Source organism: Odocoileus virginianus, chromosome 3 (assembly GCF_023699985.2).
Source record: "Odocoileus virginianus isolate 20LAN1187 ecotype Illinois chromosome 3, Ovbor_1.2, whole genome shotgun sequence".
Classification (NCBI taxonomy): domain Eukaryota; kingdom Metazoa; phylum Chordata; class Mammalia; order Artiodactyla; family Cervidae; genus Odocoileus; species Odocoileus virginianus.
The window spans coordinates 35,024,946-35,051,524 of record NC_069676.1 but is presented as its reverse complement, the minus strand read 5'-3'; the positions used below and the strand labels follow the sequence as shown (position 1 = coordinate 35,051,524).

Below are 26,579 nucleotides of genomic sequence, written 5' to 3'. Positions count from 1 at the left end.
CTCTCCCTCGGGTCTGTGTTTCTCGCATCTATCTTGCACCAACACACATGTGCTTCCTGCTCACTGAAGTGAATAAACCATCCCTGGCACACTTGACAATATGATGGAAAGGGGAGGAGAGTGCAGTGTGGACACGGACCTGGGTTTGAGTCATGGCGCATTTTCTCCTCTGTAAACTGGGCTCCCCCTCACCAGCAGTGCTGCCGAGAGCGCTGGGCACGATATCCATACAACACTTGACATGGATCCTGGCACTCAGCGGGCACTGGGAACAGTGGTTGGTCGGAATCCCTTTCTTGCATATTTCTGCCATGGCTGCTGGTTCCCTTGGTAGAACAGAGGTGTGCTCCAAGTGCTAGGACCTGTCAAGATATTCTCATCTTTTCAACCCGGTTCTACTCAAGTCTCGGCTTTTTGTAATTTCCCAGAGAGGGTGCCCCACACAGGAGACTGCAGCCTTCTGATCCCGGAAGCGAATTCCTAAACCCACCCCTTCTGTCTCTTCAAGTGCCCATTTCCAATTTGCTCCTATGCTGGTCATCGCCCACCCCACCCCTGCCCCCCAGACCTGTGAGAGCCAGACCATGGAAAACAGAATTCAGTCATACACATGGGGAAAAAAAGGTTATAAAAATGGAAAGTAAATAAATATGGATGTTGAGGACCTAATTTTGATAAGCGGATTTTCAAAATTAGCCATTTGCAAAGAGTAGATTAAACGCATTTAATGTGGTGGGTGGAAGGAAGTCGATTAAGAAGCACAGCAAACCTCGTTTCAGCAGATTCCAGGGAGAAGGCATCACAGGCCCCCTTTGCAGTGAGCTTGTTTGCCGGGATAAACACTGAATGCCTTTTAAGAGCACTAATTTGCCGTTGTCGTGCTGGTAAACAGGCCTCCTGGAAGGGGCCACTCTGCCTTCTGTACATGAGGCAGACAGGCAGGACAGGGAGGGGACTGCTGGGGGCCAGCTCCGGGGGCGTGAGGGGACCTCTCCATCTGTGGGGATGCAGGAACATGCCAAGGACAAAGGAAAGACACTGGCTTCCCCATCACCTTCCCCAGCCCTCCACACCCGCCTCCCTCCACCCAGTCCTCTGCACTGAGAATTCTGATCCCAGAATACCTTGCAGCTCCTTCCATAGCAACAGTCGCCCTCCCTCCCCGCGCTCCCGCTGCCTCCTTCCTTCCTGCTCCTTCTCCCTGCAGCCCACTCCCGTCCCCAGAGTCAGGCCCCCAGAGGGGGGGGTGGCACACCCCTCGGGCAGATGGCCAGTCCATCCATCCTCCAAGGAGGGGCAACCAGGCTTTCACCAGCGCAGACACCAAGCCCCACCGAGGCCAGAGCCCCAAAATGACCAGGCTCTGTTCTTCCCCGGGGCACCACGTGGATTCAAGGATCTCTGAAAAGAGCTGCTCTTAAAAGCTCTGGCTGGATGTAAGGTTTGAGAAAACAGAGGAGAGGAGGGATATTCTCTCCTGTCCATGGCAGGAAAGCAGGGAGAAGCCAGTGATCCAAACAAACACATCCTGATGTCTTCTAATGGGATCCCAGTGCCCGGACTTGGGAACAGTTTTAAATCCCTTATAGGATCTGAGGCCACAAGCTACTATATGGGCTGTCACAGAGTGAGGGCCAGAGAACACCCCTCTAGCACCATGCTGGCTGGAGCCTGCCCTTACCCCATTCACTTCTCCTGGCGGGGATGAGCTTCCCATAGCACTTGGAATAAACTCATCGACCCTGCAAGGTCTGCCTGCTGCAGACCTCTCTAACCCCTCCCCCGCTGCCCCTCCCTCAGATGCTCCTGCCACATCAGCCATCTCTGTGGCCTTAGCTCACCATGCCCATTCCTGCCCTCCGGCCTTTGCAATTGCTGTGCTCTCTGCCTGGAAGGCTCAGCCACCATTCATATCAGGCCAGTAGCTTGGCATTCAGGTCTCCACACAAATGCTGGGCCACCAGGGAAGCAACCCCCAACCTCCAGACTGTCCCTCTTTATCAGCACCCCCCTTTTTCTTGCCTTTACAATGGTTATCGGTATTTTCAGTCACTTAGTTTCATTGATTTATTTGTAAGTTGATCACCTACATCCTTACTGTGTGCAAACAGGGGCTTGCCTGTCTGGGAGAGCTCTGAGCCCGCACTGAGAATGGACTTGCCTGGGATCACACAGCTGGAAGTGGTGACAAGGGAACTAGAAGGTTCGTGTGTGTCTGACTCAGAACCATTCCACTCCTGACAAATCCCGACCCCAGGACCCGGGGATGGGGACAAGCCAGGGACAGGCTCTCATCTGTGATGGCTCCCATCTGAGTTGCTCTTGGGAAGCCACAAGGCAAGATGCTGTCCATCCCTTTGGAAGCAGGGCTGGGGGAGGCTGAAGAGATGGTGGGTTCTGCTTCGCTGCCATTTCATGGATGGGGCAACTGAAGTAGGGGTGTGAAATGCTTGGCCAAATCCCCACGGCTTGTAAGTGGCAAAGACGGGACTCAAACCCAGGCGGTCTCGGGTAGGGGAGGAGGGAGTTAAGAGGGGGTCCTAAACCCAGAAGCATGACATTTCAGTCTCAGGGTAGTGGGTAACTCTCAAATATTTTGAATCAAGACAATCTCTGGAGCTGTCGCTTGAAAGGTCAGTTTGATAGCACTGCCCCAGTGATTCTCACCCAGCAGGACTGAGGTGGAGCCCTGGAACCTGCATGTTGAACAAGCACCCCCAGGTAACTGATACAGGCAGCCCAGGGACTCCACCCTTTGATGGGAGAGTGTCCCGGCCAGAGACCAGAGGAACCACCACTGTGATGGTCCCTGCAAAGCTACCATCTCCTCCCCTCTCCGCTGCCTGGTCCCTACCCCCACCCCTGCATCCTCTCCAAAGTGAGACTGTGAGGCCTGATCGATGCCATGGCAGCCTTGCTGCTGAAGGATCTGAAAATCAGACGTGTAGCTAGCTTCCCGTGAGATGCATGGGGGAGTTGGCCAGAGGAAGGGAAGGGGAGGCTCTTGATCCAATCTTTCTCCCTCATTCCTGTGCCTGGCCTGACCCCAAGTCCACCTGGGTGATGTGGGCTCCATCAACAGGGACACGCCCAGGGGCAAAGGGGCAACCTGGCATCAAGGGGCGAGGCTGTCTTCCAAACATGGGCTGGGCTCAAGCGAGAGGGGCCCCTTAGGAGACAGTGTGCTGACCCCAAGGACCCCTGAGGTCTCTGTGAGCAAGGCAACCTGTGGCCCTTATGCTGCCATGCCCTGTTCCAGTTGAGGTGGTGCGAGGTGGGCCCAGCAGGTGAATGAGCCAGGCAGTTCCATCTCTGCTGTCATGACCCCAGGAAAGAACGCTATGTTCTGTGTGGCCCCAAGGCTGTTTCTGGAGAGGGCCCTGGGGTGGGGAGGGCAGTTGTGGCTGCAGCCGCCCCGCTCCATCCAGACGAACAGACACTTGTCTACATGGTACTATAACTCATCTTACTGCCCGGGGGTCACATTTCTCACAAGACAAGAGCTGGGATGGATGGAACTGAGAAGCAGTAGCCTCAGGCCGGGCTCTAGGTCAAGCTCTGGACAAGGCTTGTCTGCTCTGCCCAAAGTTCTGAAGCAACAGTTTCTAGAACTGTCCCCAACTCACAGATACAGAAACAGAGAGGCCAGCAAGCTGAATGACCTAAGCCTGAGTCACACTCCTTCCTGCCTCCCAGGCTGGTGAGAGCAAGGACAGGAAGCTGCACACTGCAGGCTTGGGTTCTAGGGAAGAACTACGTGCTGGGTCCACATCGGGTGCTGGTTGGAGCAGCGCTGAGGGGCAGCTGGGACACCTGGTGGTGTGAGCCAGTTGCTTCCACCCCAGAAGGCATGTAGCTGCTGCCTCCGGCTCCCTGAGGCCCCTGGCTCTTCTGTCCTGGCCACTCTGGCCTCCTTGGGCCTTTGGGACCCTCTGGACCTGCTCTGGCCACAGCTCTGAAGCATCAGCGCCTGATCTTTGGGGTTATTAATTATCTTGGCTGTCACCCTGGATCTCAGAGAGGATTTGTCACAAATCTGACCTGAAGTCCTCTGTAAGCTAAGGAAATCTCTGTCTCCCAATGGGGGGTGGCCCGCCTAGTTCAGCAGAAAGACCCAGGCGGGAGCCCAAGCCCATCCTAGACAGAACCAATTCTCTCTCTCAGACTCAGTTTCTTTCTTTATTAGAAACAACAACAAAGGATGATGCTTCTTGCCTGCCTCACAGAGGATGCTCGAGGTAACTTAGTTGGGGAAGTGGGGGCTTTGCACATGGAGCGCTCAGAGCCTCCCAGGCCACGAAGTTCTCCATCTCCTGTAGACACAGACTCAGCTCCCGCCCCCTCTTGAACCCTTTCTCTCCTAATGACTGATATTTCAAAATTAGTCCATGGTTCTGAACAAGAGCAAAAATCGTTCGAATTTATCATCAGGGACTTGCTTTCATCTATATTTGCCAATCCCCGGCCTCGGGTCTCTGCAGTTCATTATTTGTGTTTTTCCTTTGCCGCTGACGAGCTGTTTCCTGAATCCAGTTGCCCGTGCTGGAAGGAAGCTTGGGCCTCCCACACGACGCTCAAACTGGCCTTCTCTGGCTCACAAGTGAGGGGGGAGGGGAGCTGAGATTCCAGATGGCTTCAGGAGCCACTGGTGGGATGGAGGAGACAGAGGGAGAGGCTAGGGAGAGACTGGGGCGGGGGGGGGCGGTGGAGAGGGAGCGTTTGAGAACGGAGGTAAACAAATTCGAGGCCAATTACCCGTGGCAACCTTGCCCCCCAAGGAGGGGAGATGGCTGGAAAAATAAAGAAGGTAATATCGACCCAGCCACAAGATGGTGAAAGCTGGTACCCAGCTGGATACTTGTTGCCACCCCTCCCCCAACTCTGGGGGAACGGGGGCAAGGGGTGAGAGAAAATTCCACAATCCAACAGGACAGGGAGGTTGGCAGGAGAGACTGTGAAGCTAACAAGTACAAAAAAAAAAAAAAAAAACCAGTCAGCAGGGAGGAAGTCTGTGAGGAGGCAAGAGGAGAGAGAGACGGAAAGTGAGAGCCACCGCTTCGAGCAGAGATGCTGTCCACCCCTCGCTGGCCACCCCGTGCCCCTACCTGCAGCACCTGCTGGGTAATGAGGGCCCAGGTCTGTTCCAGACGCAGGGCACTCCCTTCCTGTGAGAACATCTTTTTGTCCTTGAGCGGGTGGTGATAGATGGAGAAACCGGCTCCGGGTAGGGAGGTAAGCAGCCAAGGGTCACCGGGAGAATTAATGTCATAATTGAGAATAACAAGTAGGCCTCCTATTTACTAGATAAAATAGTGCCGGGGGATGTGCCGAGAGAGACAGGAAAATAGAATGTGAAGTCATTTTCTTATTTCTTTGCAAATGTCGTTGATGCTGGCATTTCCCCCCTCCCCTCCCCCCAAGAGGCTGGCGCGGCCCCTGTCTTTTTCTCATCCACACACGGATGCTGAGACCCTGGCCCTTGAGTTTCATGTCCTTCCACCTGCTTGGGGAGTTTCTCAGAGCAGGATCCAGGGATGAGCAGAGAATCACCAGGTGGTGGGGGTGAGGGATGGCATAACCACTGAATTCCCTCTGGGACCACCCAAAAAGGTCAGAAGGGTGCCTGGGAGTCAGGGCTCACCGCTAGCACTGCCTGTGAGAGTCCAGGAGCTCAGAACAGAGGAAGAGGCGGCGGTTCCAACCCCAGCTCTGCCCACGCTAGGGCTCCGTGCTGCGCTTAGTTGCTCAGTCGTATCTGACTCTTTGCGACCCCATGGACTGTGGCCCACCAGGCTCCTATGTCCATGGGATTCTCCAGGCAAGAATACTGGAGTGGAGGATCCAGAATACTGGATCCCTTCTCTTGGGATCTTCCCAACCCAGGGATCGAACCCAGGTCTCCCGCATTGCAGGCAGATTCTTTACCGTCTGAGCCACTTTTACAGGGAAGCTTCTCTGTAAAATGAGGCTACTCTCAAAAGGCTATTGTGAACATTAAGTGTGACAAACACACCCAAGCGCCTTGGATGTGGTACAAGTGACTGGATGACCAGGCTGCGTGCGGGAAACATCGTTTTCACATGCAACGGATAAACTGTGAGGGTTCTCAGGGCATCTTATGTGAGAACTTTTAAGAGCTATGAAATTAATTGGAGGGTGTTAACTGTAAAAATAAAGTAACAGGAAAATTACCTCTAAAGTATCAGAACAAAGCAATTAACTAGAAAGGAAATGGTACACAGGGAAAGGAAGATGCCTGCAAATAGCTGAAGCATTGGGACCCAGGAAAGTACAGCCCATCGGTCAAGACACACGAGCCTCTGGGGCCTGGGGGACTGTATGAGGCACCGGGGAAGTGAGAAACAGGCCAGCGAGCAAACGAGGGCCACACAGTTGAGACCAGATCGCAAGCAGCGGGGCAAAGGGGAGGTAAGTGACAACCAGATATGATTCTAGAGACAGAACTGAACTGACTGATCCATGCTGCATTCACTGGCTACGTGGCCTTGAGTATGTCACTGAAGGAGGCTGGATGAACTCTGATATTCTTTCCAGGTCCCTAGGAGTCTTACTTACTAGGAGGCTAAGTGTGCTGGAATATCAAGAGTGGGGGAGAGAAGACAGGCTGGACCAGGAGAGGTGGGAAAGAATTGGGAATAAAATAGAAGAAGGCTGGAATCCTTCTCTGGGTATGTGCCCTTGGGCAAGTTCCTCTACCTTAGTGTCTTCATCCATCAAATTGGAAGAAGAATTTCTGCAGAAACTGTTGAGAGGGGTAAGTTGGATGAAGCATGTGAAGGCAGGCTAAGCCGTCAGTATGAGCTAGTGTTCTGCTTGCTTTCTAACCAGATCAGCCCTGCTCTCTGTCAGACTTGGATAAGATTGACACCTTCCCCACCTCCCTTGGTCCCTTGGGGTGGGCCAGGACAATCAGCATATCCCATTCTCCTAGTCACAGTGATTGGTTTAGGGAGAGGGCAGGTGACCTAAGCCAGGCCAGTCAAAGAATCTCAGGACTTTTATGGGAATAAGTGTGAGTTGCTCAATCCTTTCTGACTCTTTGCAACCCCACGGACTATAACCCACCAGACTCCTCTGTCCATGGGATTCTCCAGGCAAGAATACTGGAGTAGATTGCCATTCCCTTCTCCAGAGTATCTTCCTGACCCAGCGATCTAACCCGGGTCTCCTGAATTGCAGTCAGATTCTTTGCCATCTCAGCCAAATGCCTGGCCACAAACAAGCTTTCCCCCCCACCCCATATTCAAAACAGGAAGCTTGTGGTCTCAGGAACTACTGAATGTTCTCACAGGGAGTCCTGGATCTCCCTATTTCTGAAGATAGACTGCCACATGAGCCAACACATTCCCTTGTTTGCTGAAGCCAACTTGAGAGAAGCCTAACTTTTTCTCAGTCACTACGAAATAATGCCTCTTGCATCCCACGCAATCACCAGCTCATTTAAAATTGAGAGTCCCTTCTCATAAGTGTCCCCGCCTAGCTCCAGGGTGGGAATTTCCATCTCTAGCAAGCTCCATCACCCCGGCAGCAGCAGGCACTGGGTCGTCACGTGTGGCCACTGCTGCCCGGCTCTGCTGCTCCATCTACCGAGAAGCTGCACACAGTCACCTTGTTATTAAGCATTGCCAGGAGCCAGCCTCCTCTTAGCTCTGAGCCCCGATGCAACCGGGCTCAGAGCTGCATTAAATAAAGACTGCAGCCCTGAAACTGTTCAAATGGATCTACATCAACGAGGACAGCGAGGGCATGCCTTTAAATAGATTATCACCAAGAGTCAGCCAGGGCAGGCAAAGTTTGCCTTCAGCATCATTCTCGCCTTGTTCCTGCATCCCTCCTCTGTCTACTTTTAGTGGACTTTGCCCCATATCCCGTCAGAAATTAATTCACACGGTAGTGGCTTAATGTGTTACTCCTCTAGATTTCAGAGAGGAACAGGACACGGGAGTGGGCAGTGTTTAACCAAAAGGATGGGTTCGGTGATGATGACGTTGTAGACATCTTAAAGTCACAACTGAACCATGAAATGTATGACTGGGGTTGGAGGAATTTCTATAGCCCCCTCGACCCCCACCACCCAGCCCCCACTGTCCCCATGATTTCTTTCTCTGACCAAGAACCCTACTTCCTTTCCCTTCTCCTGGGAAGCTGTACCTCAGAGTTCATTCCGTGCAGAGTCCAGCTCGGGTTTGTATGCGCCCTTCTCAGGGAGGACAGAAGCAGGAGGAGGGAAGCTTGGATCTTGGGGGCAGGGGTGTCTTAGTGCCTGTGATCAGATTTTCTGCTTGGCCACGGGTGGCATTCATCATAGGCTGCTGGACTTCGAAGGAGGACCTCCCGGGGGAGAGGCTGGTTCCCAGGAAGTTGGGGCTCTCCTGGGATGAGGTTTCTACAGACCCCATTGCACGGTCAGGTGCCTCCCCCCACCACCACCCCGGTCTCCAGCCTGGGAGCCGGCCTCCCCACCCAGGGGGCACTCAAAGCTTAGTTTACCATCCTTGCTGAGCGCTAGGCACTCCCTAACGGTCTCAGGTGCATTGTCTCTCCTAATCCTCAAAACTAGCCAATGAAATTGGTACTATTTTAATCTACATTTTACAGATAGGTAAAGTGAAGACCAGAGAAGTCAAGTAGCCTGGCCAAGGTCACCCAACCAGAGAGTCACATTGCCAGGATTTAAGCCCAGGAAGGCTGACTCCAGACCCCAAAGCCTTGACCCCCACACCATACTCCTCCTGGTTAAGTCCTGTATTTACATCCTGCGGCATCTGTCGGCTGTTGTTTATTGCCTCCCATATGCCAGGCATGGTGTGAGGCAGGTTATAGTCCATTTTATTTTCTCTTCATAACCGCCCTACAAATTAGGCCCATGGGTCCCATTTCATAGATGAGGACACTAGAGTGAGAGAAGAGATGTTACTGACCTCAGATCACTCAGCTCATCAATGGCCATGCTGGGATTCAAACTTGGGTCCATCTGATTCCAACATCCATGAGCTCTGCTATTTCGGGCCCAATAACTCCCAGACTGTGACAGCTACAAACAAACTTTTCAACTTTTTATTTCGGAATTATTACAGATTCACAGGAAGTTGCAGAAATAACACAGAGGTCTCATGTGCCTTCTCTCATTCCCCCAGTGGTTATATCCCACATAACTCCAGTGCAACACCAAGACCAGGAAACTGGCATTGGTACAATGTGTGCATATCATTCTGTCATTTTATCACCTGTGGAGATTCAAGAAATCACAGCAATCAACCTCCACAACTGTTCCATCACCACAAAGATGTCCCTTGTGCTACCCTTTACTGTCACATCCACATCTACCACCCCCAGCTCTTGGCAACCACGAATCTGTTTGCCATCTCCATGACTGCCACATCAAGAATGTTATGTAAATGAAATCATAGGCTATGCTGGCTCTTGAGAATAGCTTTCTTCACTCACAAGGGCCTTATTTTAAAATAAGTATTTATTGAGTACCTACTACATCGCAGGCAGGTGTTGCCCCTTTAGGAATATAGACCACACGGGAGTCTTCTGGTTGAAAGCAACAGAAGCCACCTCAGATTATATTGTAAAGAGAATGTACTGGTGTCAGCAATGGAAAGGCCCAGGGGTAGGGCTGGCGTCAGGTCCAGCTGGATCTAGAAGCTTGTTAGGACTTTGTTCATTCCCCATATGCTTGACTCTGCTCCCCTTGGTGGTGTTTTCCCTAGAAGGCTGGCTCTTACCACTTATCAGCTGCCCGTCACTCACTCCCACATCCTGCTCAATCACAGACCCAGGAGAAAAGTTCTAGCAAATGTTCTGACCCTGACTGGCCCAGCTTGGTGCCCACATGATGCTGAAACCTATCACTGGTATGAGAAGGCAGAGGCTGTTTGCAGTGCTCTGATTGGCTAATTTCTGGTCATGTGGCCTCTCCTGGGGCCAAGCCTGATGTCAACCCAGCCCAAATCCCAGGAACTGTGGCCAGGGCTCTAAGGAGAATTTGGGGTGCTGTGGCTGGAGGGAAGGGGACTAGGTGCTGAGACTATGGGATACCTGATGGTATTACACTGCCTCAGCTCAACTTGTTCGTTTTTCAAAAAAATACGAAGAAAGTTAGACTGGGAAAGTCCTGCTCACATTCAGGGCTGGAGGTCCTGGAAACAGTTCTGAATTGCAGATCTCAATGTCCACCCTCCCTTCACGTCTAAGCTCAGATGTAAAAATGGAAGGGCTCTGGCGTGGAGCACAGCTGGGCTCACACAGGCCTTTTAGTTCCTGCTGGGTCTGGCTGTGGCCCACCCTCTCGGGGACTCAGCTCATGGACCACGTGACCCTGGGGAGATCCTCCAGGGGAGGCTGGGCCTGACGTGGGGCCCCCGCTTCCAGCACACAGCAGGCATGGAGCTGCTCATGGTCCCGTCCCCACGCGTGCATACCCTGGCACCTGCCACACGCGTGGGCTGCCACGTGGCGCGGGGAGAGCCAGGAGGAGCCGGCCGCGTCCCACAGCGAGGACAGGCAGATGGAGCGAATGACTCAGCACGGAGGCCAGATGCGGCCAGATGAGAAGAATAAACATGAATGCTGGAGGCCAAACCCGCCACAGCCCCCTTGCAGAGCCGGGTGGGAATAATGTGGACCCGGGCGGTGACAGACAGACGAGGACGGGGACTGGGGAGATGGATGGCCCCATCAGCTCAGCAGAGTGAGGAAAGTCAGACAGATGGTCTCGTTAAAGAAACCAGCCCGCGTGAGGGAACAGGGATCGGCGCCGGAGCGGGGGCACCCAAGGCAGCGTCTTTGCTGGTGGGGGCCGCTCGCGGCCTGGGTCGTTTGACTCAGAAGCACTGACCACAGCAGGTGGGACCTGGTGTCCCATCCAAGGAAAGCCCCACCTCTCCAACTCCTACTTGCAGGCCACACTATTTGTTGAGCACATGCTACTCAGACACCATACCAGGCAATCTAGGTGCATCACCTCTATGTTGCCTTTCTGTCCGCTCAACTCTTTCTCCCAGGGTCCCCACACTCTGACTCTTCCTCAGCGGTCACCTCCTCCCAGAGGCCCCCCTGACCAGCCTATCTGAAGTGGCCCCATCTTGCTGTCACCTGGGACACTGTTTTAGCTCCGTCATAGCCTCATTGCTATCTGAACTCATCCCATTTGTGTGCTCCCTGGCTCATCCTCCACTGAAACAGGAAGTCCTCCCGGACAGGGGCCAGGGCTGCCTTGTTCTTGGCCGGGTCCCAGATGGTAGAATGGCACCTGGCACATAATAGATGCCTGATTAGTGCATATGGACTACAACTTCACCGCCCAGAGGGGGGCCTGCTCCATCCTCCTCTCTCGTCCCTGCTTCCTTTTCTTCCCTACCACTCCCCCCGCCTCCCATTTCATGTGCTTGTCTTCATTCTCTGTGTCTCCCTGCCTAGAACAGCATCTTCATGTGAGAGGCAATTTTTGTCTGTGTCCCAGGGCTTTGCTGTTTCATTGAGTAGTCCTGAGGGTGCTAAGAGTGGGAGGAAGGAGCCTGCCATGGTCTCAGCGAGGGTGAGGGGACAGAACTGGGCTGTCCCCAAGTCTGGCTGCTCTGCTGCACCCGCACCTCCATCTCCAGCAATTTCCCAAACTCTGCTCCTCCTGGCCACCGAGGGGCTAAGCCCAGACTCCGAAATTACCACGTGGCCAGTGTGGTAGCTGAACAGTGGCCGCCAAAGATAGCCAAGTCCTAATTCCTGGAACCTGTGAAAATATGACCTTACATGGCAAATGGGATTTTGCAGGTGTGACTAAGTTCTGGACCTTGAGATGGGGAGGGTGTCTTGGATTATCCAGGTGGACCTTGAATGCAATCACAAGTGACCTCATAAGAGGGAGGAAAAGGGAGATTAGACACAGAAGTAGGAGATGTAACAACAGAAGAAGTTGGAGTGATGGGAGGAAGGGGCCATAAGCCAAGGAGGGCAGGCACCCCAGAGGCTGGAAGAGGCAAGCCAGTGGATTCTCCCCTGAAGCCTCCACAGGAGTCAGCCCTGCCCACTCCTTTCCTTATCTTTGAGGCTGATTTCAGACTTCCAGCCTCCAGAGTTGTGTGAGAATAAATTTGTGTCATTTCAAAAGTCGCCAAGATGCAGAGTTTCAGCTTACCAAGATGAATGACTTCGTGGGATCACTTTCACAACAATGTGAATATACTTTCCACAACCGAACTGTACATTCTACAATGGTTAGAATGATCAATTTCAGATTATATGTTTTTTTTTTTTTTAAGTTACCAAGTTTGTGGTGATTTGTGACAGCAGCTACAGGAAATGAATTCAGCCAGCCTGCAGCTGGGCAGTCCCAGAGACACAGAGCTGGCGTGGGTCTCAGGAAGACCAATCCTGCCCGCGCCCCAGGGAGGCGCCTCCGGCAGGGGCAGCTCGGCACCACTGGCTAGCTTGCCAGAAAGAGAAGGAGAGCCACCAGAGCTGGTGTTTGCCGAGCCCTTCATGTGAGCTGAGTGCCGTACGCACCCCTTACTTCCTCCCATCGACATCCCTGTGAAGGAGTTTGCACAAAATCCCCAACTGCTCCACCAGGAAACGGAGGCTCAGAGAGGTGAGATGACTTGCCCAAGGTCACACACCAATTAATCACCACTTCCTGCCTCACTCCAGGCTGATTCAGCCAGAGTCTCATAGCTGCTGTCACAGCCATTCAGACGGCCCGATGGTGTTCTCCAGCAGCTTTTAAAAGAAACCTAGTATTGCCTTCTCCCTCTCTGTCTGTAACCAGACATTCTCTTCAAGTTAATCATAGACCTGAGAGTCTCACTCTGTCCCAGTACACCCACGAGGATATGAGATTGACCAGGAAAGTGCAAAAAAAAAAAAAAAAAAGTTAGCTCATGTCTTATGCATAGTTCCCTAAGATCCAATAGACAGAGATTATGGGTTGCAAATCAGTGGCCAGTGCATGCCTGACCTGTGGAGAAACTCTGCTTGGCCTGCGCTACATCAGGTATTATTTTTAACAGATGTTCAACATTTAACACCAGAATATTTCTCTTCCGAATCAGAAGTCAGGACAACATTCACTCTGTCTCTTTGCAGTCAGGAAAGGCTGGGCTCTACTGCAGTAACAAGTATCTTCAAGTCTCAGGAGCTTACCACACAGATGTTTATTTCTTTCTCACATGGCATGTCCAGCGCAAGTGTTCCAGGGGCTTTGCCCCAGGCAGTCAGTTAGGGACCCCGGCTGAGAGAGGCACCACCATGGTTTGGTGGCATCTGAGAAGCATGGCCTTGTCACTTGCTGCTTCAGGGGGCGAAGAGACAGGAGGAGGGTACATGGATGTGGCACAGCCTCAGCATGGTACCCGTGTCTGACTTTTGCCCACTTGTCATTGACTGGACGTAGTCATGTTGCCCATCCACACTCCAAGGAGGCTTCTGTGAACACTGGTTTCACTGGTCCTGACACTGGTCAACACTAGTCTAGCACACTTTCTCATCTGGTAGCAATCCACTGGAGCTGAGTGAGCATTCCCCTCTCAGGGCTGTCCTGGGCAGGAGCTCAGGGTGTGCACTGCACAGCTCCAGAAGGCGCCATTCATGTGGTAGTTTTGGGGATTTGCTGCTCCCTGCAGATGCACAGTCTGTAGCAGCCTTTCCCTCCTTACAAGGACACAGGTGTTCCAGTTTGCTCCTGCACCGGGCCAATCTCTTTACTGAAGTCCCTATAGCATTCCAGTTGCATGCCTTGTCTTAGAGTCAATAAGTGGATACAAATTAAATGCAAATTGCACATCAGTATAAGTTTCCTGTAGGATAGAGTCCAAACTCCTTTGCAAGTCATTCAGAGAATTAACGAATGGCCCTCAGCTTCACTTACTCCAGCATCCCTTCCCCTTCTGCCTCACCCCTACCTCAGACTCCTCTCCAGCCTCAAAGTGTCCCTATGCTCTTGTCAGTAATTCCTGGGGGTAAGTTAGATGGGTCTTCTTGGGTGCTCCATGAAGCAAATGGGGCATGCTATAGCCTGTCTCGGAGAGCCACAGTGAACACTGTGTATTAAAGACTGACAAGTCCTGTATGTCAAGTTTCACTTTGTTTAATCCAGTGTTGCCAGTCTGTGCCCTCTTCTCACACAGAACCCCTGATGTCCCATGAGGAAGACTATTTGCCCAATACACTCTGCCCATATATCTGTGTTTGCACCATCCTCATACAACCTTTCCTTAAGTCAGCTTAGCAGCTCCTACTCATCCTGCAAATGCCCTTTCTGAGGATGCCCCTTATGGTCCGTGAATAATTAGTTCTGAGTTGGGATCCTCAGGACTGGGATTTATAAGGAACAGAACTCTAACCCCCAGGGAAACAGACCGAGCCGCCTCCTCTGTGTGGCTCAAGGGGCCTCCACTCCCTCATCCCTGGAAGGGGGACTTTCTTGGCCCCTGGGACTCACCACAGCCCAGTCTTTCCCCTTCCTGAGGGTGAGCAGGAGCCCTTGGCCTTAACCACTCACAGCCATGCTCATCCCCGGAGGCTTCCAGAGGGCAGAAAGAGAAGTCTCAATAAATGCTCTTTTCAAGTAAACACTCTTTTCTGAGTCCTTTTATGTTAAAAATGCAAGAAATGCTCCCAAAAGGTTACAGAAACTGGGATAATTTCAATACTTACTTTTAATGATTCCTTCATTTATACTCATTTATCCAGCACATGTTTGCAGAGCTCCTACTATGTGTCAGGTACTGTTCTAAGAGCTGCAGAGACTTCAGGGAACAAAACTAAAGATTCTGTTTCCATAGCCACCTACATTCAAGGTGCAGTAGAGAAAAAAAAGCATATAAAGGGTCAAGTGGCGACAAGGGCCCAGGGGGTACAGAAGACAGGCGGGAGGGCCTCTGCTTTCCTTTGCCCAGGGGGAGGGAGGGAGGTTCAAGGAGGCCTCTTTGAGGACTTTTGAGCAGAGATCCAGGAAGAGAGGGAGTGAGGCACAGGGAGGTCTGTGGGGAGAAACTTCCAGATCAACAAAACAGAAATGCCAGAGGTCTGGAAGTGGGAGCTTGCCTGAAAGGGAGATGGAAGCTGGAGCAGAGCAGCGGGGGAAGGGAGCAGCTGAGACTTGGTGCTTGGGGGAGGGGGGTCATAGAGGAGGGGGAAAGGGGGGTTCTGGACAGATCCTGCGCTGACAGTGCATCCCCAGGGAGCGGAGAGAAATCGCACTCAAAGATGACAAGAGCGCTGAGTGGGGAGTGTCTCTTCTTCCCCACCTTGTCAGAGCGTCTCTCCATCTGTGTATCACCTGTCTGGAGGCTGAACCTGAGGCTTGTTAACTTGAGGTCCAGGCCACTGCCTCCCGGGACAGCCTTCCTTCCCTGTCAGAGAAGATGCTGATCCCTAGGGCACCCTCACGTATGGATTGTTGCCCATTTTACAGGCTAGGAAATGGCTTAGATGAGGTCCCCAGGCCCTGAAAGCATGTCTCCCACTTTGGGAATCCTGCCGAGGCCCCTGCCAGAGGGGCCCTGTGGGGAGGGCAAGAGGGAAAAACAGTCAGACATCTAGCGAATGATTATGGGAGAGAGGAAAGACCCAGAGGGCCAGGAAGCCCTGCCCTGACGGAGACCTGAGGCTGGTGCATTGAGGAAGGCAGGGTTGGGGTGGGCTGGCCACATCTGGGGTTTGCCCCCTCCATTCCATCCTGCCCTCCTCGGCAGAGAGGAGGCCAGAGCCGGGTGGGAGTATCTTGCACACAGAAGGATCCAGCATGTGGAGGTGAGATGGGGTCACCCCAGTACTCTCTCTCCAGCAGCGGTGGTTTCAGGGCACAAGCCAGGACTCCCTTAACCTCCCAGGCATCACTTTGGGGTGGTCTCTAGGGACTCTTCTGACTCTGAAAGTCTCCACCTCCTTCTAGAATGGGCACCTTTATACTCACAGGGGTGTTATACACAGCCTCACATTATGACCCTGTGGGAGGCCTGGCAGGGAAGAGACAGCCCCTCTGGATAGTGTTCAAGCCCTGACTGGCACACTTCGTGAGAGCCACACACCCCCCCTTACTATGGTGATGCTGCCGGTAAGGAGCTGAGACCGGAGGAGCCGGGGGCTCCGGGGGTGAAAGTCTCCCTGGAGTGGTTCCGCAGGTGACCCTCGTCACTCAGCCAGCGAGTGGCAGAACTACCACCCCACAGGGCTTCCATGTCCCCGCTTCCCGCCAGGATCAGCCGCTCCCCTCCCCGACTCTGGCCCCAAGCTCTGGTTCCAATAAGCCACGTTTGGGGCTGCCCAGTGGTCCCTGGTGCTCCCCCCTCCCCAGGAGCTGGGCTGGTCATCCCCATGTCCCATCCGCTGCAAGGCATTACCCACCACCCCAGCCTCCTGTACCCAAGCCCTTGCTTCATTTCAGGGAGCAGGCTAGCTTCAGACCAGGTGGACCCCAACTCCAGGGGTGCTGGGGGGCTACCCTGAGGATGCCCCCCACGGGGCTGAGTGGGTTCTGAGGGGTTCTAAACCCTAGTGTCCATTTGGAAGAGGCTCAGACCTCTCTTCTGAGGCCATTGCTCTGAGTGGGTGGGGGAGAAAGAGACTGGGACCCTCTCTACGCTGTGGGTGCCCTTCTTGACTGCCCTGGGTCCTAGTGGAAGCTCTCCAACTCCCCCTCAGAGCAAACTGCAGCCTGTGGGTAATCCTCTCAGGGACCCTGAGAAAGGCCGAGTGCGTCATTTCGGGGCTGTCTTTCTTCCCAGCTCTGAATGTCTCCTGTTCATTACGCCTGAGGGCAGTTTTAGGAAAAAGGTTTTACAGCTGCTGAGAAAAGAGTAAGTAATGCAAGGAGGGGGGGAAAGCAAATTCAGAGAGTCCTTTCTGCAAATGCTTGCTGAGCAGGCGCGTGCTGACAGAGGCAGATAGATGACCCGCAATTACCCGCCCAGATCCCCCCAGCCTCGTCCAGGCTCCCTCCCGCCTAGTCTCCAAGCAATTTCAGACTTTTTGTACATCTAAAGCAGAGATTGTATACGGTTTTTCTTCGCGGCAGAGGCTGCGGCTTTCAGGTGGGGTGGGGATGGGGTGTTTATTCTCCAACAAAGGCAGTTGGAGACAAACCGGGCTCAGGGCCCTCCCTTTGCAGCCTGCTCTGGCTGTCTCCCCAAAGCCAAGCTGTCATTTGCCCTGAAGAGGGGAGACTTGAAGGTGTGTATCCAGCTCAGCCTCTGCAAAGGCCTGGGATCCGGGGACAAGGTGTGGGCTGCTCTGCTGGGTTCCCACGAGCAGGTCAGCTCCTAAAGCTGCACTGGGGGAACGAGTGACACCTACGTGAGTATGGGAACCGGCCAACGTGGCCTGTCATCAGACAGTTCCCTCACCCAGCAGGCCCCTCTGGAGTCTTCTCTCCTGGGGTGGGAGACATTGAAGGTGTCCAGTTTCAGGAAGAGGTCCCCTCATTAACCCCAAGACAAGGTCAATCAGAAACAGGAGCTCCGGGCTGTTGTGCGAGCGGCAGGCAGTCACACGCACACAGTGGGGCAGGGGTCTGCCGGTGTAGGGCCACCTCTCTTTTCTCCTCGGCTCCCTGCTGGCTCCTGTGGGTGGAGGAGCAGTCTGGGTATCAGAGATGCCCCAAAGCCACAGTATGGAGCAGTTCCCAAATTCAACCACCGACGGCCATCTGCAGGATTTGGGTAACATCTGTGTACCACTTCTACATTCATTTATGTTGTTGGTTTAAAAAAAAAAAAACAGGTAATACATTCCCCTTGGTTCCAAACACAAAGCAAGGCTAAAGGTGGAGGGAAGTCTCTCTCCCACCTCTGACCCAGCCATCCAGTTCCCCACTTCCTCCACCAACCACGAAAGACAGTATGTTTACCATTAGCATTTTCTAGCCTTTCAGAGTATCTTCATGGAAGCATAACCAATATGAAGCTATATTCTTATTTTCCCTCTTTCTTGTGCAAAACATAACACATCCTATAGGCTGTTCTGCTTTTTGTTTTCTCACTTGATACATTGCACAGATGTTCCACTTTATACACATGAGACAGCATATGTATAAGGGTATTCACTGCACTGTAGCAACCGAAGATAGAAGGCAACTCAGGGTCCATCAAAAGGGGTTAAGCTCAATGAGCTACAGCTTGTCTACAATGGAACACTCTTCTGTAAAAAAAAAAAAAAATTAAAGGAGGTGGGGGAAGATGAGGAAGATCTGATTAGGAAAAATCTCTAATCTCTAGGCTATATTAATTGAATAAGATAGAAGTAGGAAAAATTCCCAAAAGTAGGATTGGCAGGTCAAAGGATATGTGCATTTGTAATTATTATTATTATTTGTTGTTGTTGTTCAGTTGCTCAGCCATGTCCAACTCTGCAACCCCATGGACTGCAGCACATCAGGCTTCCCTGTCCTTCACCATCTCCCAGAGTTTGCTCAAACTTGTCCATTGAGTCACCGATGCCATCCAACCATCTCGTCCTCTGCCATCACCTTCTCCTCCTGCCTTCAATCTTTCCCAGCATCAGGGTGTTTTCTAATGAGTCAGTTCTTCACATCAGGTGACCAAAGTATTGGAGCTTCAGCCTCAGCATCAGTCCCTCCACTAAATATTCAGGATTGTAATTATGATATCATCAAAACTTTTGTGGTTTATGAATTTCTAAGTCTTAATTTGAAAGACTTTTTCATTTACTTAATACCTTGTTTTACATCAATTTATTTTTTAAACTTAGTTTGTATTTTTAATAGCTTCTTTATTCTATTTTTTGGGGCTGCACTTTGCAGCATGCAGGGTCTTACTTCCCTAATGAGGGATCGAAGCCACACACACCCTGCAGTGGAAGCTCCGAGTCTTAACCACAGAACTGCCAGAGAAGTCCCAATAAGTATGTATTTTTTAAAGGATATTAGAATAGGAAAAAAACCTAGAAATTGAAAAAAGTGATGGACAAGTTAGGGTCTTTTAATACAAATGGAGTGTGATTCAAGGTAACAGCAACATATTTTGGCTGATATAAACAGAAAGGGTCCTTATTAAAGGATATTTGGATCCCAGAGATCCTCAGGGAGGCCCCAGCATCATGCTAAAAGGCTGGTCATCCAGGAAGAAGTCACAAGGACACCACTGCCCTTGCCCTTGTCTTTGACAACACAACCTGCCCAGCTGGGCCCTGAGTCCTGTCCCTGCTGTCTCTGGAAGCCAGATGAGGCTGCTCCTGCAGCCAGACCTGCCACTTCCCCTTCATAGACAGATTCTGGGATGCCGGGTGGTCCCTGATGCTTTGTGACCCCGACTAGCTGGAGCGCATTTGACTGATGGGCAATCTTCCCGTTACAGAAAGCCTAGAGGGTGAATGTCTGGCATCTCAGCTTAGATGAAGGGAAGATCACTCTATAGTCAGAAAGAGAGTTCTGGTACTTGGTGGCTGAAAAGAATGATGAGCGTGTACTCCCAGAAGGACAGACCACGTCCCCAGAGGCAGAGTGCTGCACGGTATAAGACAAAGGGACAAGATGTGTCAGAGCTGCACAGAGGGAAGTATCTGAGGCCAACGCAGAGGTCTACAAGCTCCAGGAGAGGGAGGGTGGGGGAAGAGTGCCTGGGTCAGGTGGTGTGATGGGGAGGCTGGAAGGACCTTGAGGGGGTGGATTGAGTCTCAGGATTGGGCTTGAGAGTAGGGCAAGACTGCTTAGAGAGAGGGGCTTCCCAGGTGGTGCTAGTGGCAAAGAACCTGCCTGCCAGTGCAGGATACATAGGAGACGCCAGTTTGATCGCCAGGTGGGGAAGATCCCCCTGGAGGAGGGCACGGCAACCCACTCCAGTATTCTTGCCTGGAGAATCCCATGGACAAATGAGCCTACAGTCCATAGGGTTGCAAAGAGTTGGACAGAGTGAAGTGGCTTAGCACACAGTATGCCTAGAAGGAGGCACTGAGCTTGGCCGGAGGCATCGACGGGAATCAGCAGGGGGTGATGGAGCACAGAGGAGGTCCCCAGACAGGCAGAGTCAGGAGGAGGGCCACAGAGGGCAAGGCCCCAGAGGAGGTTGCAGGTGCCTTCCGGAATCTGGCAGAAAAGGCGCATCTACTAGCAGGATCCAGCAGGATAGCTCTCTGTCCTCCACATTTCCCCTAAGTCCCCAGGGATACCTGGCCCCCACCTGGAGAACACGGGACTGTGTTTTCCCATGCCTGAGCTCCCATCACACACAGTCCAGGCAGCGACACTCTATCCCTGCAACTGCAGCTGCTTCGGCTCTCCCACCCCTTGACTCCATCCTCCTCCTCACTGCTTTGCTTTTCATTTGTGCTGACCCTGCCTGGAGGGCTGTGCCTGGCCAGACTTCTTCCTAGCGAAATGTCTTCAGCCAGGTTGAGGGGATCCCCGTCTCCTCTCACACCCCAACAGCCACGCACCCCAGGCTGTGTGTGGATCCTCCATTATTCATAGCTCTCAGATCTGGGCTGGAACCGGCACCGTTTTCATCTGTAACTCCCAGCCCTCTCCTCTCACGATGCTTTTGCATTTGATCTTCAGCAAATTTGCCTCTTTGTTCTTCAGACGGAATCACATTGCCAGGGGCTCCCGACGGCCCTTGGTGGCACAGACTGCCACGGAAATTCTCTTTAAATAAAAAAATAAAAACGTCCCAAGAGCAATAAGCAAGACACCTCCAGGTGGAAATGTCACAACCTGCCATCAGAGCAGAGAACAAAGCAGACCTCAGCCCAGCTGTGCGTGGATGAGTGCTGAGAACTTGCAGGAAGACAGGCAAGGCTGGTCCCAGTTCTCTCTCTCCTGGAATTCGTTGTTCCCTCCCCGTGTCTCATATTCTAGACTTGAAAGTTGTTGATGATAATACCTGGCACTGACGAAGCTGCCAGAGACCAGGGCTGCTGATGGGTTGCTAGGGGTAACGTATGTTTCTGAAGACTTCCGGCTTCTATTCATTTGCTTATGTATTTGTTCGCTCAACAACACTGGTTGTATTGGGTCTCTGGGAGCCAGGGGCAGAGAATCCAGCTCAAACTTGGTCTAGATGGGGCAACTATTGGCTCCACAACTGAAAAGTCAGGGGAAGTAATGACTTCAGTTACTGCTGAATCCAGAGGTTCAAAAATGTCTTCTAAAGTCGTGCCTTTACTCAACTGTACACATTAAAATGGTTAAGGTGGTAAATTTTATGTTATGTGTGAATGCGTGTGTGCTAAGTTGTGTCTAACTCTTTGCCACCCTATGGACTATACCCTGCCAGGCTCTTCTATCTGTGCGAATTCTCCAGGAAGAATACTGGAGTGGGTTGCCATGCGCTTCTCCAGGTATGTTATGTGTATTTCACGACAATTCAAAAAGATTTTTTTAACAAAACAGAATACTTGTGCCCTATGCCCTGTCCCACCTCTGGCAGGGCCTTTAGGTGGCTCCTTTCACCTGGAATGCAATCTCCTTACATCATTCAGGTCCCTGCTCCAAAGTCAGCTCCTCAGAGAGACCCCCTGCAGGCCAGTAAAAGCAGCTACCCTCCCTCCTTCAGCCACTAACTCTCACGCTTCGAAGCACTTGCCATTTCCAGAATTATCCTGTTTATTCACCTGCTAACTTATATGCTTAATTGCTGTAGAGACTGCTGCTCCCACTAAAACACACATGAGAATAGGGACCTTGTCTTGTTTACGGTTCTTTCCCTAGAGCCAGGAACAGGCCTGGCATACAGTGAGGCTTAGCAAATAGATGTAGAAGGAGTGAGTAAAGAAAGGCTCCCTATGCTTCTCTTAGTCTTACTCTCCTTTCATAGCTGGGTCTTCCTTGTACAATGGTAAAATGGCTGCAGGCAGCTCCGGTGTGCCCCTATCAATATCACCTCATGGTCTATACTATATCAATGATATGACACCATCAGCGCATCTTACAGAAGTGCCAAGTTCAGCCAGAGAAAAGGGCTTCTCTCCCAAAATTCCCAGGGTTGCAATTCATTGGCTCTAAGTCATGCAACTTTCCCTGAGCCAATCAGTGAAGGTGATATACGGTGCTTTGATTGGTCAGGCCTGAAGCCCAGGCCAATCCCTGGGACCAAAAACAGCATCAGTACCACTGAAAATACACTGAAAGAGGGGCGGGGGGAAAAAAACAATACCTAAGGCATACCAGGTTTTGTACAAAGCTCCAGAGAGCTAAGATAAGTAGCAGTTTGATAAACATGTGATGAAGAAGGGCAACTCAATCCATGACCTCTCAGCAAACAAAGGAAGACAGGTTCACAGGATCCTAGGGAGTGTTTAAGCTGAAGGAAGACGAGACTGTGAGGGCACCTGTGTTCCCCCAACGAGATGGGACCAGGGAGTCAGTTGTTGCCAGGCTGAAATGGGCTTAGTAAACTGGCGATCTGCTTGATTCAAGGATTCTGTAAATTTTCTCAAAAGAAGAAATAAACTATATTGCACAAGAACAGTGGTTGCGGCATTATTTGTGATAGAAAAAGAAATGGAAACAACCCAAATGTTCCCCAGTAGGGGACTGGTTAACTAAATTATGAAACATCCACTTGATGAAATATTCTGGAGCCGTTAAAAATGATCGTTATGAAAACTACTGAGCAACAGGGGACAAGGCGTCTGTTCCAATGCACAGTGACAGCACAGAATGCAAAAGCGAGACCATGAGAAGCGTCTGGCATGTGCCCTGCCCTGTGTTTGGGCCACAGAGACTCAGGGGATGCAACTCCTGCCCCCAGGAAGTTTGGTCCCCGGCAATGATGTGCGACAGAGTGGGAGGGAGTTTCTTGGGGTCCAAGAAAGCTGCCCTGGGAAGCGGCCTTGGAGCTGGATTTTTAAGGGCAGTGAGCACTAGGATTGGAGCTACGTAAACATGTGGACACTTAAAGGAAAAGGCTTGAAGGCAATGTGTTTGCAAAAAACAAAAACAATTACACCAAGGAGAATTGTGGGTGATTTTTCTCCCTCTTTTTTTTCCCAAAGTCTCTTTCATGTTATATTGTTTTTACAATAAAAGCTAGTAGAAAACGAAGCTCAGATAAGGGAGAATAATTTTCGCTCCCAACATTCATGTCTGTAAATCATGTATGAGTTCATAAGTACTTTATTTCCTCGATAGAGTGGGGAAGTAGGGAAATATTTATTGAACATTTTGCACGTTGCCTGGCCCTGTGCTTTGCAGTGAAGAGATGAGTTCTTCTTTCTAGTGGGAAGAACAAGTTATAAACACATGAACTAATAAGTGGTTTGGGTTTTTTTAATATTTAAGTAATGATGCCTGGGGCTGGAGCACTGCTCTATAGGTGTCAGGGAGCAAGGACCTGGCTGAAACAGGGGAGGGCAAACACGGGCAGAGCAGATGAAGATATGCAGTCAGACAGTGTGAACTGGGCTGAGAAGATTGCTGACAGCCACAGAGTGGGGCCTGCGTTTGGATAAGAGACAGGAGGTCAATGGTCAAGGATTGGGAAGGGGAGAAGAGGTCGGAGAAGCAGAGCCACACTGAGGCTGTAAAAAGTTTGCAGGTGGGGAAAGCCCGTTTGGGGGAGGTTCCAGATACAGCTTCAAAGGGCTGAATAGGACCTGACAACATGGGGAGGATGCAGTGTCACATTAGACACTTCTGCCCTGACCCCACGCTTACCAGTAACCCGCCGTGTGTATCACTCGGGGTCCTTTGCTGATCGTGTTTGAAATCCTGCCAAGAATCTGGCCAGTGATGACACTGCTGCCAGCACCCTGACCATGGCCACCGCAGCTGGTAGGGACACAGCACGGCCCCCGCGGCTACCTCATCCAGAAGTTTCTCCCTTGATCTTGCTTCTTGGGTCTTACCTCCTGACCCAGGCGTCCAGTGAGAAGCATCTTACAGGTGGGTTTGGGGCATGGACTCATCGCCTACCTACCTGCCAGGGACAACAGGAAAGTCTGTGTCTGGCATTTTCAGTTTCCACGATGCGAGGCTAACCTCATAAAGTGAGGATCTCCATCCACACAGGATGACATTCAGACCTGCAGCTGGGAAGCCCCAAACTCTCACCCAAATCCCCTCATTTGTAAGACGAAGGGACAAGATGAAAGACTGAATACTCACACTAACTGTACTCCTTTCCAGCCCCCATTAAAACTACAGTGAGTTTTTTTTTTTTTCTTTCAAAGACAACAATTTCATAGGAAGGATAACAGGGGAGATGACAGCAACAAGATTTTGGAAGCTGGAAACAGGGAGGACTAATCCTGACCTCGAGGTCCCAGGTAGACAGAACACCAGGCTGTTGGATTCTCTAGAGACACTCAAATCTGTTCTCATCCCAGAGCCATCAAGGCCTCAGGAGCATGCAACCCCAGGATAGTGGGCGTTGTTGTTGCTTTTCAGTCACTCAGTCGTATCCAGCGCTTGCAACCCCATGGACTGCAGCTCACCAGGCTTCCCTGTCGTTCACCATCTCCCAGAGTTGGCTCAAACTCATATCCATTCACTTAGTGATGCATCCAACCATCTCATCCTCTCTCGTCCCCTCCTCCTCCTGCCTATGATCTTTCCCAGAATCAGGGTCTTTTCCAATGAGTTGGCTGTTCGCATCAGGTGGCCAAAGTATTAGAGCTTCAGCTTCAGCATCAGTCCTGCCAATGAATATTCAGGGTCAGTTTCATTTAGGATTGACTGGGTTGATCTCCCTGCTGTCCAAGGGACTCTCAAGAGTCTTCTCCAACACCACAGTTCAAAAGCATCAATTCTTTGGTGCTCAGCCTTCTTTATGGTCCAACTCTCACATCCATACATGACTACTGGAAAACCCATAGCTTTGATGGACCTTTGTCAGCAAAGTGATGTGTTTGCTTTTTAATACACCGTCTTGATTTGTCATAGCTTTTCTTCCAAGGAGCAAGGGTCTTTTAATTTCATGACTGCAGTCAGTCACTGTCCACAGTGATTTTGGAGCCCAAGAAAATAAAATCTGCCACTTTTCCCCCCTTTTCCCCATCTATTTGCCATGAAGTGATGGGACTAAATGCCATGATCTTAGTTTTTTGAATGTTGAGTTTTAAGCCAGCTTTTTCACTCTCCTCTTTCACCTTCACCAAGAGGCTCTTTAGCTCCTCTTCACTTTCTGCCATCACGGTAGTATCTTCTGCATATCTGAGGTTATTGATATTTCTCCCAGCAATCTTGATTCCAGCTTGTGATTTATCCAGCTCAGCATCTCACATGATGTACTTTGCATATAAATTAAATAAGCAGGGTGACAATATACAGCCTTGACATACTCCTTTCCCAATTTTGAACCAGTCAGTTATTCCATGTCCGGTTCTAACTGTTGATTCTTGATCTACATACAGGTTTCTCAGGAGACAGGTACGGTGGTCCGGTATTTCCAACTCTTTAATAATTTTCCAGTTTGTTGTGATCCACTCAAAGACTTTAGCATAGTCAACAAAGCAGAAGTAGAATTTTTTTGGAATTCCCCTGCTTTTTCTATGATCCAATGGAGTGAGAGTTAAAACAAGAGTGAGCAAAGCAAGAGCTTTTGCAAATTTGCAGGAATGTGGATCCTCAGCTCAGTCCAAGCTGTTGGGTAACCACTCCTCGTCTCCCCAGCAAAAGCCCAGGTTTATTCTCTGGCCTGGAGGAAGCAAGGCACAGCTAAGAGCTTGGATACTATACTGAAAATGGGATACAGAATGCTGCAACCTCCACCTGGCTTCCTTTCCTTACTCAACTCCAGAAACCATGAAGCCAGACCCCTCCTCCAGGCAGGAGACTGAAAGGGTTTCTCTAAGAAATCTGGCCGGCCCCCAGTAAAAGACCTCAAATTACTGACACTGCCAAACTCCAGGCTATTTTATGTGAGAAAATGAACCCTTGAGGGTGCAGGCTGCTATCTTTCAGCTCACCTTGATTCCTAGGAATCCTTTCTTGCACAGGACCGCTGGAATCACTGATGGTTTGGAGGCGTTGGCCTGTTGCCCGCCCATGTCTCCCATTCACACTCAGGCAGCAGACCCCTCAAAGATTGCTGCTCTGCGGTGCTACGTTGGTCAGGCGTGTCTGACTCCGTGCAGCCCTATGGACTGCAGCTCGCCAAGCTCCTCTGTCCATGGGATTCTCCAGGCAAGAATACTGGAGTGGGTTGCCGTACCCTCCTCCAGGGGATCTTCCCCAACCAGAGATTGAACCAGGATCTCTTAGGTCTCCTACACTGGCAGGCAGGTTCTTTATCACTAGCGCCACCCGGGGAAGCAAAGATTCCTACTACCTCTGAATCTCAGAATGTAAGAAGAGAAGGAAGCTTTGGGGAGGAAAGGGCTCCTCAGAAAGGGCATCCCCATTCTTGCTGAGGGAGGGGACTCAGGGGTCCATGGCTTCAGGGGGAGAGTGCAGTAATGAGTGAACTGACAAAAGATTTTCTCTTTAAGCTTTTGTATCCTGATCTCTTACTAGGCAACCGGACCCCCACCCCACCCCCCCAGGCTGTGATTTTTATACACACAGAATTCAGCCTCTGGAGTTGGTATTTGAGAGCCCAAAGCTACATCAGCATCACTTGGGGGCCAGCTTGTTAAAGGGGCCCCTCCCCTGAATCAGG

The 26,579-nt window shown here is 51.3% G+C and overlaps 1 long non-coding RNA gene across 1 annotated transcript; it reads left to right on the top strand.

The window, feature by feature from the left end:
* The first annotated feature begins 4,184 nt into the window (after window positions 1–4,184).
* On the top strand, window positions 4,185–6,183 carry LOC139032223 (uncharacterized). The gene is made up of 2 exons (XR_011484747.1): window positions 4,185–4,238; window positions 4,998–6,183. It is a non-coding gene; the product is annotated as an uncharacterized lncRNA (long non-coding RNA).
* The last annotated feature ends 20,396 nt before the right edge of the window (window positions 6,184–26,579 follow it).